This window comes from Cynocephalus volans, chromosome X (assembly GCF_027409185.1).
Source record: "Cynocephalus volans isolate mCynVol1 chromosome X, mCynVol1.pri, whole genome shotgun sequence".
Classification (NCBI taxonomy): Eukaryota; Metazoa; Chordata; class Mammalia; order Dermoptera; family Cynocephalidae; genus Cynocephalus; species Cynocephalus volans.
In genome coordinates this window covers 17,915,746-17,928,552 of record NC_084478.1, presented here as the reverse complement: position 1 = coordinate 17,928,552, position 12,807 = coordinate 17,915,746, and positions in this window count along the sequence as shown.

Below are 12,807 nucleotides of genomic sequence, written 5' to 3'. Positions count from 1 at the left end.
CTTTCAATTACCATAATAGGATTTCCCACATTCTTAACAGTCACAGTGGGGGCTCAGTTTCTAATACATAAAACTTGGGGACACAATTCAAGCTTCAGGGAGTTTGGGGGGGGACATAATTCAATCCACTACAAACACATAGTGCTGGCCACACAGTAAAAAGTCAATAAATTGACATTTATTCCCTGTGTGTAAAAACTGCCAAAAAGAGCCAGTGGGAATCCTGGGTATAAAACTTTCAAATGTGGCAAAATGTTTCTCTGTCGGCTCTTCTAATGGATGTGCTGGCTTCTGGACGCCTCATTCCCACTCACCCTTCCCAGATGTCTCGTGGATAATTTGTGACAGGAGAGACCCATGAATTCTTCGTTCATTTATTCAGCAAATATTTGAGTCCCTTCGATTCCAGTTAACTAACCTATAGTCTCTTCCCTCAGGGAACTTGCAGTCTAGGAGGGGAGGCAGACAGGTGTGTAATGGTAGTAATTCCATCTGTGCACCACGAGAGGCAGCTGCAGGAGCGGAGAGGAGAGACATCAGAGCAGCCCTTCTCAGCCTCGGCACCATTGACATCTGGGATCAGGTTGTTGGTTGGGGGATGGAGACTGTCCTGTGTACTGTAGGATGTTGAACAGCGTCCTTGGCCTTTACCCACTAGATGTCCGTAGCATCCCCACCACCATTGTGGCAACCAAGAATGCCTCCAGACATTGCCAGATGTCTCCTGAGGGGAAAAGGAGGAAGGTGATTGTCAGGGAAAGTCCAGAGCTGTCAAATAGCTTCCCATGTTTGGGAAACTCCAAGTGGTTTGGTGAGGCTGGGGCAGAGAGTTCCTTTGGGTGCTGGCTACAGAGAATGCTAGACTTGGAGGTATTGATCGGATCCCAAATGGTGCTTAACCAATGAGTTTGACCTTTGCCCCAGAGCACTGGAAGGAGGCTGAAAGAATCCTGGTAGGGAAATGGTGCAGGCCTACCTATTGCTACTAACTAAGGGGAGATACTGATGGAAGGGGGCTGGCAGATGTGACACAGGGTCAGCCCATCGGGTAGATGCCTCAGCTAAACTCTCAGGATGTTCCAGAGAATCCACACCAAGCTAGAGCTGCATTCTTTAATAACATGAGCCAGCCTGCTCAAGGTGGACTGTGAGGTCTGACTTCTTTACCAATGTCACCAAATGAGTTTACCCCAAAAAACGTAAAAATGAGACCCACGGTTCCCAGACTGGATTTTTTTCTCTCTCCTTTCTCTTCTAAATCCTATTTTTGCTTCTATCTATTGGTAACTGTCTGATTGCTATTCTCCCTCGTGTGCATGTGATACTCTCACATGCACATGCAAGGCTAAATGTCTCTAGCTCTTTGGCCATTCCTAGAAGAATCTATGAATGTCTTAAATAATAGGATCACGTGGCCTTTGCTGCTTAGGGGAACAGATTGGAGAAGCCAATGGAGGCAGGGAGACCACTGACAAGTCTACTGTAAAAACGATCACCTCACTGGTAATAAGAGAACTGAAAATTACAATGAGTGATATTTCACACCCTTCAGAGAAATAAAAGTTTAAAAAATGTGAAAATGCCAAGTGCAGCAAGGATGTAGAGAGACAGGAGCTCATGCTGTGGCAGGAGTGTAGTTAGATCCACCATGATGAAGAGCATAATGACAGTTTCCTTTAAAGTTGAAACATGTACACGTGACCCAGTAATTCTACTCCCAGGTATACACCCAAGAAACACTCTCCCGTGTGGACACAAGGAGGTGCATGTAAGAATGATCACTACAGCTTAGTAATAGCAAATAATCAGAAACAAATTCCATGTACAGGACACAGGTAATAAACTATAGAGCTAGACTACATGTATGAAAATGGTAGTATCAAGTTAAAGGGGGGTCGTATAGGTCTAATACAGCATTTATACAAAGATTTATAAAATACAATGGACACATACATGTAGTCTAGCTCAGTTCTCTTAAGGGCTCATGTAGTTTGACATTGTGTGAACATTTTATAGTTTACTTACCTTTTCACTTAGTGTGAACATGGAAATTATTCACACACATACCAACTTCAGAATAATGGTTTAGTGGTTAGTTCTAAGCAGAGAGAGTGTTGGGGTGCCATTCAAAAGGGGTTTTTCTGTCTCTCTAATGTTTAATTTCTTTATAACAGAAAGCTATGGTAGTAAACCACCTTTGATGGAGGTCCCTAAATCCATCAAACTTTATTCTGTCAACATAGTTTATCTTTTACTTCATTTCTAGGGATCAATGTTACATGAAATGTTTATCAAACACTTATATAGGGCTTTACTATGAGCCACACACTCTTCTAATTGCTTTACAAGTGTTGATTTCTGTAGCAATCAACCGATGACAAACTTATGAGGTAGCTATTATGGATGCACAATCTGTTTCCCAAAATGCTTAGATCAGGCGTGTTTCAGAACTCAGGCATTGTTGTACTTTTGAAAAGTAAAACAGCACATTTATAGAACTCATCCCAGTGGGCTGGGGCAGCAGCTTGTCAAAGACAGGTGGGCTGTAAAATGGAAGAATATTCTAAGTTGGACAAGTAAAGATAAATATTCTCAGTTCCATACAGGTCAGGTTTTGTCATCAAATTGCCAAGGTCAAGTCAGGTTTCAGGATTTCAGAAATGGCGAAGGGATATTATTCCCATTTTGCAGACGTGGAAACTGAAGCACGAAGAAATGAACCAGCTTAACCATGTTCACTTCAAGTGGTGGAGTGGGCTTCAAACCCAGATGTTCTGACTCCTAAGCTCCCCACTTTCCCTTCTTTGGCATGCTGAACTTCATCTCTACAACCATATTCATGGTATGTGTAAAAGTGTACATATGCAAAGCGCAGCGAAGAATCTGGAGCTGGTTGCCGCCCTCAGCGAGACTCCAGCCCACCCCATGCTGGTGCAAGGCGTTAGGGTCTAGTCGCACCTCGGCTTGAAGATGAGTGACTGTGGATAATGCATGTGCACTCTGTCTAAATTTTATAACTGAGGCTATAGTAGTGATAAGAGGAGACACATTCCAGAAATATTGAGGAAATAGACCTTCTGTGGCTTGACAATCTGGGCCAAGTGATGCAACAGTCTAGGATGGCTCAGATTTCTGTCGTAGATGCTGGTTCTGTTCCTCAAGTCAAAGAAAACAATGAGAAACAGGTTTGGGAAGAAGGACAATTAATTCTGTTTGGGACACAGTGAGTCTGAAGAGCTTGAAGGACATCTGGTAACATCCTGTCAGTCACTGGATATTTGGCTTTGAAACTCAGTAGAGAGGGTCTGTATTAAAAATACAGATCTTTGAGTCTTCAGCCTTAGGAATGTGGAAAACGGGACAGTAATATAGACTAAGAGGAATGCAGCAGTGACAGTGGGGCCCTGAAGAACAGTGACTTTAGGACAAAGCTAAAGAGGAATCTGTGACGGGAACTGAAAAGAAATGGCAAAGACAAAGAGGAGGAAAATCAGGAGGTAGAGTCTCAAAAGGGAAAATTATAAGTGGGACCACCAGACAATATGGCTTCACTGTGACGCGTTAGGAAGTTGACTTCATCACTGATAAAGCATTTTTGCAGAAAGGAAAAAGATATGCGTGTGTGTGTATCTTGAAACAGAATCTAATCAAGACTCTACATCTGATTACCAATTCACAGGAAGGTCAGGCAGTAGACTAACACGTCAAAAGACACTGTGCAGGGCCGGCCTTGTGGCGCACTCGGGAGAGTGCAGCGCTTGGGAGCACAGCGGCGCTCCCGCCGTGGGTTCGGATCCTTTATAGGAATGGCCGGTGCACTCACTGGTTGAGCGCGGTGCGGGCGAAACCACGCCAAGGGTTGCGATCCCCTTACCGGTCACAAAAAGACAAAAAAAAAAAAAAAGACACTGTGAAGATGCAATCAGCCAAATCCAGAATGTGGGAAATTTGATAGGACAAAAGACCCAGGTTCTTTAACAAGTGGACTTTGAAAACGCATGTGCTGGAGAAGGGGTGATGGCAGGAGAGGGACTGTTATAATATGTAGTGTGAACCTCCTATGGATCCTAATTGGAACACATTAATTATTAAATTTTTTTAATTGGGGAAATTTGAATATGGACTGAGTGTTATAAGATATCAAAGAATTATTAATTTTGTTAGATATATTTTTTTGTGATTATGTTTGTTTTTTAAAGTTCTTATCTGTTGAAGACACTGAACTATTTACAGTTAAACTGATATGACATCTGGGATTTCCTTTAAAGTACTCCAGCGCAGGGCATGGGAGAGGTGATAGTTGAAATAAGATCAGCAAAATGTTGAGAATTGTTGAAGCCGGATGGATGATGCATATATGAAGATGTGTTATGCTATTCTCTCCAGTTTTATGCTTGAAAATTCAATAGTAAATTTTTTAATAACAAAATGGAGGCTGAAGGAAAGATTTGTAGTATTAAATCTTACAGAAAGGGCGGGTAAACTTAGGACAGAAAAGCAGACTTTGGCCTGACAATCTAGGAACCATTGTAATCTGAAGGACCTTAAAGCAATTTTAGTGGATAGGTGGGTGTGAGGAAAGTGGAGTTGCTTTGGTCAGGCCCCCTCACCTCATATCCAGCTGGGTATGATTCAGCACAGCGGTTGTAAACAAGTTGCGTGGAAATAGTGAGTGCGCTTGTGCACCAGGGTACTCTTTTTGGCTTGTTGCTGTTTTTTGTGTGTGTACTTTCAGTATGGAAGGCAGCAGCTCTGAACCACTGGTCAGCAGAGCTCGCGTCTAAAAATAAAGCATGTCCACCTTGCCGGGGGCTGCTCAGTTGTTTTTTTGACTACCTGGCTCAGGACCTGCACAGGATCCAGCCCAACAGTGGGGAAGACAACTAAGTTGTACATCAAAAGCTAATACACAAAAAGCAAAAGTAGTGGATGGGAGCATGTCAAAGAGACACGGGAACCGATCTGAAAGAGCTCCCAGTGGCCAAACTGAACAATTTGAGCAGCAAAATGAATAACATAGTATTGGGTTGTAACTCAAAGTATAAAATAAAAGTACATGAGTCCATACTGACAAATGATTAAACAATAAATAAATAAATGGGAAGAAGAGACAACTCTTTCTTACAGAAGAATTCCATATGATATCTGTAGATACAACCCCCCTCCAGGACCTGGACTTCAATAACCTTCCCCCACTTGAGTGTGGGCCAGACTAGTGACTCACTTCTAAAGAACAAAGTATAGAAAGGGAAAAATAACAACTTCCACTGAAAAAACCTGGCAGACCCCACATTCGCCAAGTGATCAAAGTCAGCTTCGCCAGTGATTAAGTTCTGCTGCCTCTTGGCTCTAATGTGGATACCATGGACTACCTTGACCCAATGTGGTGAGAAGGGTACTGCACCTCTGTGAAATTTTCAAAACCCATAACCTCAATCTAATCATGAGAAAAACATCAGAAAACCCAAATTGAGGGACAGTCTACAAAATACATTGCCAGTGTGCTTCAAACTTCTTCAAGGTGTAAGAAAAAAAAAAAAAAGTAAGAAAAAACTGAGAAGCTGCCACAGAGACGAAGGAGACATGACAACTAAAGGCAATGTGGGATCCTGGAGCAGAAAAAGGATATTAGTGGAAAAACTGGTGAAATCCAGATAAAGCCTATGGTTTTATTTAATAGAAATGTGCCAATATTAATTTTTTGGTTTTGACAAATGTAACATAATTATGTACAATGTTAACAATAGGAGGAAACTGGGTGAAAATATACAGGAACTCTGTACTATCTGTATAACTTCTAAGTCTAAAATAAGGGCAAAATAAAGAGTTTTAAAAATAAAAATTTAATATCAATTTTTGCAAATTGTACACAAATACTGATAGTCAACACTCTACCCTTATCAAGCTCTTTTACCTGCCCATAATCCTGCCAACTGGGCCAATTGTTGAGCTAGGGCTGGGCCTGGAGCTCACAGACCCCTCAAGCCCGTTGTCCGGACTGGGTCACAAACCTGTCACATGCAGGTCTATGAGCTAGGTAACTGGGGAAAGCCATAGGCCGGAGAGCAAGCTGTGCAGGACAGATGCCCAAGGCAGTAGATGCCAGCCAAGTTGCAGCGCCACACATGTGCACTAACTCCACCCACACACAACTTATTTACAAAGAATGTGCCGCACCACCCCCAACTGGACTTAAGGTGAGGGGGCCTGATTAAATTATTCTATTTTCCCAACAATCCACCCCTTCAGGGTCCTTCATGTACAATCTACATGTTCAGAATCTTCTGCAATGTTCCCTTAGCCGGGATAAATGACCCTTACATTTATATAACCTATTGTCTGTTCAATATGCCTTAAGGTTTATAGTTCTGTCCTTTAGCCGCACATGTCCAATTGGTAGTCTTCATTGGTGTGATTCTACACGGGAATCCTGCAGTCATACTGATGGGAAGTTCAACGCACATTCAGTAGTCCAATACATTGATCACGCGACCCTGATGCAGTGCCTGCAGCCAGAACAGTATGGACGAAAAGACAGAAGGGTTATTGGTACCAATCGGGGAAGTTCTCACTCCTCTAGTAAGACATGTGCCAGTTTGCCATCCTGAGAAAAGATGATTGCAGGAATAGGTATCTTACCTGGCTTATGATACAATACTTTATCTGCTAACAGTGTTGGATCTGTAGGTTCTACATGTAACAGTATAGGGGAACTCATAATTGGCCATAATGATAATACAAATATGCCCTTTGGAATAGAGCGCTCATCTGTTCCAGGCCACGTTATCTTTACTTGAGGAGGCCAGGTACTTGTCACCCAAGGTGAAACTTGCAAGCCTTCCTCTAATCCTTTTCCCCAAGGCCCTATTAGACCTACCCAGTGTATATGGGCAGCTTTTATTCACCAAGGCCATTCCCATTGTACTGTCTGTCCCTGTTGCAAACAGGTTGGGGATGGTAAGAGAATATTTCCATTCTTGCCATATCCTGGCTTCAAAAGCTTATCTTTAGTTGTGATTTGCAGCTGTATAGGTGCTGCAGCCCTATGCAACAGAGCTTCCACTGCAGAGGGTTCGCCCTTGCAGGGTCTCTCATTTAGAATTCTGACTGTCGGCCATAATCTCCATGTCCACCCCTTCAGGGATGGGGGTTGGGTAGATAGCCTTAGTCCCCCCCCCCTTTTTTTTTTTTTTGTCTTTTTCGTGACCGGCACTCAGCCAGTGAGTGCACCAGCCATTCCTATACAGGATCCGAACCCGCGGCGGGAGCATCGCTGCGCTCCCAGCGCCGCACTCTCCCGAGTGCGCCACGGGCTCGGCCCTTAGTCCCTTTTTTAAAAGACCATTGTACCGTTCAATCATTCCTGCTGCCTGGGGATGATATGGCACATGTAACTTCCACTGAATGGACAACTGGGAAGCCCACCTCTGAACCCCATGTCCAGTAAAGTGGGTTCCATTATCACTCTCTATGACTACAGGCTGGCCATACACAGCCATAAGGCTATTCAATGCCTTCACAGTGTTTACCTGGTCTGGGGCCTTACAAGGCCATATAAACGAAGACCAGTAGCCATATCAACAGCAGTGAAGATGTATCTGAAATTCTCTGACCTTGGCAGTGGTCGGACAAAGTCCACTTGCCATCAAGTCAGGGGCACCCTTCCTCGAATTATTTGCCCATCTGTATGGGGCACCCGCAGGGGGTGTGGACTCTCTTGAGCACATACTGGACAAACACAACAGGCATTCAGTACATCTTCCCATTTTATAGACAAGACCCATCTTTGAGCCGCCATCCACATGGTTTTGCTGCCAGCATGCTGTATTCATCGATGTGACCACTGGGCTACATCAGTAGCTGGGGCTCTCTCCAGCGATCTTACCTTAGCCAAGGCATCGGCTTCATCATTTCCTGGACTGGCTAAGGGGAAGTGTCCTGTGACATGAAAAAGGGTTACTTCTTTCTCATGTCCCAATTCCCATAACTCTTGCCACATGGATTGTCCCCACAGCAGTCACTGGCCCACCATCCACTGTTGATACTTCCAAGTAGAGATCCAAAGGGTTAAACCTTTGTACACAGCCCAGCTGTCAGTACAGATGGTTAATGGCCACAGCTCATTTTTTATCACCATCCATACTGCTCTCAATTCAGCCCATTGACTGCTTTGTCCTGTGCCATTTTCATACCACATGGTATCTGTTAAGGGCTGGACAGCAACAGCTGTCCATGATGCTGAAGGTCCCATGCTAGAGCCATCTGTATACCAAGCTTGCTCTGTGATAGGTCCCTGTCCCTCATGGAAAGGTGTAGCCTCCACCTCCATGGATAACGGTTATGCCAGTTTCCTCCACAACCTCTATTGGGCCTAGCACAGTTTGCAACTCTTTGGACAGAGGACTCATTGACACAGTGCTCCTTTGTTCTATATATGCTCCCCATTTAGACAGAGTGGGAGTTTGAACTACACTCATTTTAGGGCTGGTGGCCCACATGCACAGCCAACCTGTTATGGGGTATGTCTTCCTTACTAGGACTTTGGCAGTTCCTGTGATAGCTTCAGTGGCTATCAAGGCAGAATACACAGCTGCTAACTGCTTTTCTATTATGGTATAGCAACTTCAGTGCCCTTCCAGAGCTGAGACCGGAATCCTACAGGTGTGCAGAATCAGTCTTGTCTCTGCCACAAACCCCATCCTAACCCCTCCTGGGTTATATGTACGTCTAACTCAAACGGCTTAGTGGGGTTGGCCACTTGTAAAGCCTGTACTTGCTTACTGCCCTTTTTGTAGCCCAATAAGCTTGTTCTACTTCCTCAGTCCAATCCCAGAGGGCTCCTTTCTTTGTTAATGCATACAGTGGGCATGCCATTTGGGCCATATGGGGTACAAAAGCTCTCTAATACCCCAAATGTCCCAAATATGTCTGTAGCTGAGCTACCGTTGTGGGTTGAGGGTATGCCTGTATCTTATCTATAATTGCTTCTGGGATGACCCTCGTCTTGCCCGACCAGACCATTCCTAGGAATTTGACTGACAGCCCAGGTCGTTGCACTTTGGCTATGTTCACAGCCCACCCACATTGTTCCAAATGACTTAGCAGCATTGGAGCTGCCTGGGTTAAATCTGCAAGAGAATCAGAGGTTAGTAACACATCATCAATGTAGTGAAATATTGTAACCATGCTGGGCCTAGTCCACTTGGCTAGGTCCCCAGCCACCAAACCATGACAGATGGTTGGGCTATGCAGAAAACCTTGGGGCAATACTTGAAAGGTCCACTGTCTTCCTTCCCACGTGAAGGTGAACTGATCTTGGCTATCAGCCAAGATTGGGATAGAGAAAAAAGCATTTGCAAGGTCCAATACATAATGATAAGTACCCAGCTGAGTCATCAGCTGATCCATCAAGTCGTGAACCGAAGGCACAGCTGCGTGCAAAGGAGACACTACTTTGTTCAGTTCTCAATAATCTACAGTCATTCTCCAGGTACCATCAGGCTTTTTCACTGGCCATACCAGAGCATTAAATGGGCTATGGGCTGGACGAATAATGCCAACTTTCTCTAATTCCAATGTAGCGGCACTTATCTCTGCATATCCTCCTGGTAAGTGATACTGCTTTACATTAACTACACGTCTTGGCTTTGTAACACCTGTGGATCGTGTTTAGCATATTCTTGTAACACAGGCTTTACTGTCCATGTTTGCAGCCGAAACTCTCCAACTGTTGTTTGCAGGTGCAAACCATAAAGTACATCCATACCCAAGATGTATTCAGCTACAGGGGCTATATATATAGTATATACATGAGGAGGTAATCTTCCTATGCCCAATGGCAATGACACACCTTTGACTTCAGTCGTATTTCCTCCATAGCCATCTATACAAACTGTGGCCCCTGGAAACTTATCTGGATTGCCATATATCAGGCTACATTTTGCACCTGTATTCACCAATGCCAAAACATGCTGCACATTTGTCCTCGACCAATATATTGCCCATTCAACATGAGGCCTCTGGTCCTCACCTGCCCCCAAAAGACGAATACTTTGGCCTGCTCCCTAGTCGAAATGGAACAGTTCATCCACCTCCTCAGGAGCAATCAAAAAGTCTTTTAAATCCACTGAATGTACTTTGCTACCTGTTTCCAGACATTTAGTAAAATACTGTTCAAGGCGCAATTGTTGCCACAAGGCAAACAGAACTGCATTTGGCTGTTGGTCAATTTTCTTTTTATCAACTCCTGTTGCAAGCAAGTCAAGCCACATCTGCTTACAACTAGTCTTGCTTGGTCCCCTCGGGATAAAATCCTGAATATTTCCTGGGGGTTTGGCCTTAGCCACCTTTCGGACCCCTTTTGCTTGTCTCCCATTCTCTTCTTCACCTAAGCTGGCTATCATGGTCATTACCTCATGTATAGGACAACCAATGTTTGGGGCCAGTATGGCCATCAGTGACCCAAAGGACGTTGGTGGGGCATTTTACAGCACTATGTCTCTCATGCTGCCTGTAAAGTTTTCATCCTCTGAGCCACGAGCATTCACCCTTGTGCATATCTGCAGCTATTCTGCAGCTGCTGCCTCAGGGATGGGTATATGGTAGTGGAGGCCAATTTCTCCACCTCCTCACCAGGACATACCACACTATCCACCCCTAGGTCCCATAACCACAACAGCCAAGCAGCCAGGGTCTCCCCATGTTTCTGCCTGAACTGTCTTTCCAAGTCAACCAGTTCAACCTGGGTATACAGGACATAGGCGGTGAACTGGGTCACCTGTGGATCACCAACCAGTTGCCCATCTGTTCCCATAGGCTGCTTGTGTCTCAATTTCTCATGCACAACAGGTCGTACCTGGAGACGCATAGTCTCCCACAACTCACCACTGGGTTCATCGTCTTCCCTGGTGTGAGAGGCAGGAGTGGCCAGTCGCTGCACGTCGTCCTCCAGGACATTTATCCGTGCTTCCAACAACTCTGCTTTCTGCCGCAAATCTTGATCAGTTTGCAGCACAGTGAGCAATAGCCAGGCTCCAGTCAGCAGAAAATTGGCCACCAGGAACCACATGATCAAGGATAGCCACATTTCCTCCCCTTCCCAAAGGGTTTTCCATTGCAATGCCTGGTCTATGCTGCCTTGCAGTACAGTGTGTAGCAACCAGATCCCGGTCAACAGGAAGGTGGCAATAGGGCAGAGCATATTCAAAAGTAGCCACATTTCCTCCTCCTTCCAAGGGCTTTCAGCTCCTATATCTGCTCAGAATCCTGTCGCAGACTACACCAATTGTCGAACTCTTTTACCTGCCCATAATCCCGCCGACTGGGCCAATTGTCGAGCTAGGTCTGGGCCTGGACCTCACAGACCCCTCAAGCCTGTTGTTCAGACTGGGTCACAAACCCTCCACACACAGGTTTATGAGCTAGGTAACCAGCAAAAAAATCCTTGGAGCCATAGGTCAGAGAGCATGGCCACACAGGGGGGACATCCAAGGCAGTAGATGCCAGCCAAGTTGTGGCACCACGCATGCGCTCTAACTCCACCCACACACAACTTATTTACAAAGAATGCACCACACCACCCCCAACCAGATCTAAGGCGAGGGGGCCTGATTAAATTTTTCTATTCTCCCAACCACCCCAAAAATATGTATAATCAATTATGTTTCAATTTCAAAAAATTTCCTCCTGATTTTAAAAAAACATCACAACTATTAATTTATTGTTGCTTCCAGGATCTTTGAAATGCATTCCTTTATGATCCTTTTGATCAGAAAAATTGCCCCTCGCATAAGTTAGCTTTTGCTACATCACAACCCATCCCAAAACTCAGTGACTTAAACATTTATTAACACATGATTCTGTGGATTGGCAGCTTGGGCTGGGCTCAGCTGGGTGGGTTTTTTGATGACCTCACCTGGGCTCACTCTTGTAGTTACAGTCAGCTGATGGGTCAGCTGAGCGCTGATTGGTCTAAGATGGCCTCAATCATATATCTGGGGTTTGGAACTGTCTTTGGCTGTCTTATGGTTATAGGCTGAGGTAATGGGGGCAACTGGGCCACATGTCTCCAGCAAGCTAGCCTGGATTTGTTCACATGGTGGTAGTTATGAGGGTCCCAAAAGCAACAAAAGAGGACAAGCCCCTGTGTGCAAGCACTTTACAAGCCTCTGCTTTCTTCACATTTGCTGATGTTCCATTGGCCAAAGCAGGTCACATGGCCAAGCCCAGATGCAAGGGGTGAAAAAATAGATTCCACCTCCTGATGGGAAGAGCCAAGAATCACATTGCAAGAGGATGTGTATGCAGGCATGGGAGGGATTATTGCTTCCTTTTTTGCAAATAATTTATTGCACCCCTTTTTTTGTTGCTTTCCACATGCTAGCTTATAGAATTTTACTGCTAGAGCATAGATTCTAGTTTTAGCTCCTCCCCCAAACTCCTATGTGACCCTGGATATACCATTCGTCCTCATCTTCTTTTAGAATCACAGAGTTGAAAGGAACCTTAATGGCCAGCCAATTCAATATCATACTCAACAGAGGACCCTCTGTGCACCCTCCTGGATGAGGACCACCTTGTCAATGCATAAGTACAGGACCTCATCCATGTGTTAGGTTTTCAAATCCTTAAAAATAGCTGGTTCTAAGATTTCTCTTTTCCACAGTAAACATCCCAACTCTCTTTAACTGTTTCCCTTTTTTTTTTTTTTTCTTTACCCCAGTATGGGGATCCAAAGCCATGGCCTTGGTATTACGAGCACCACACTCTCCCAAGTGATCCATTTTACATAATATACAGATTCTCTTC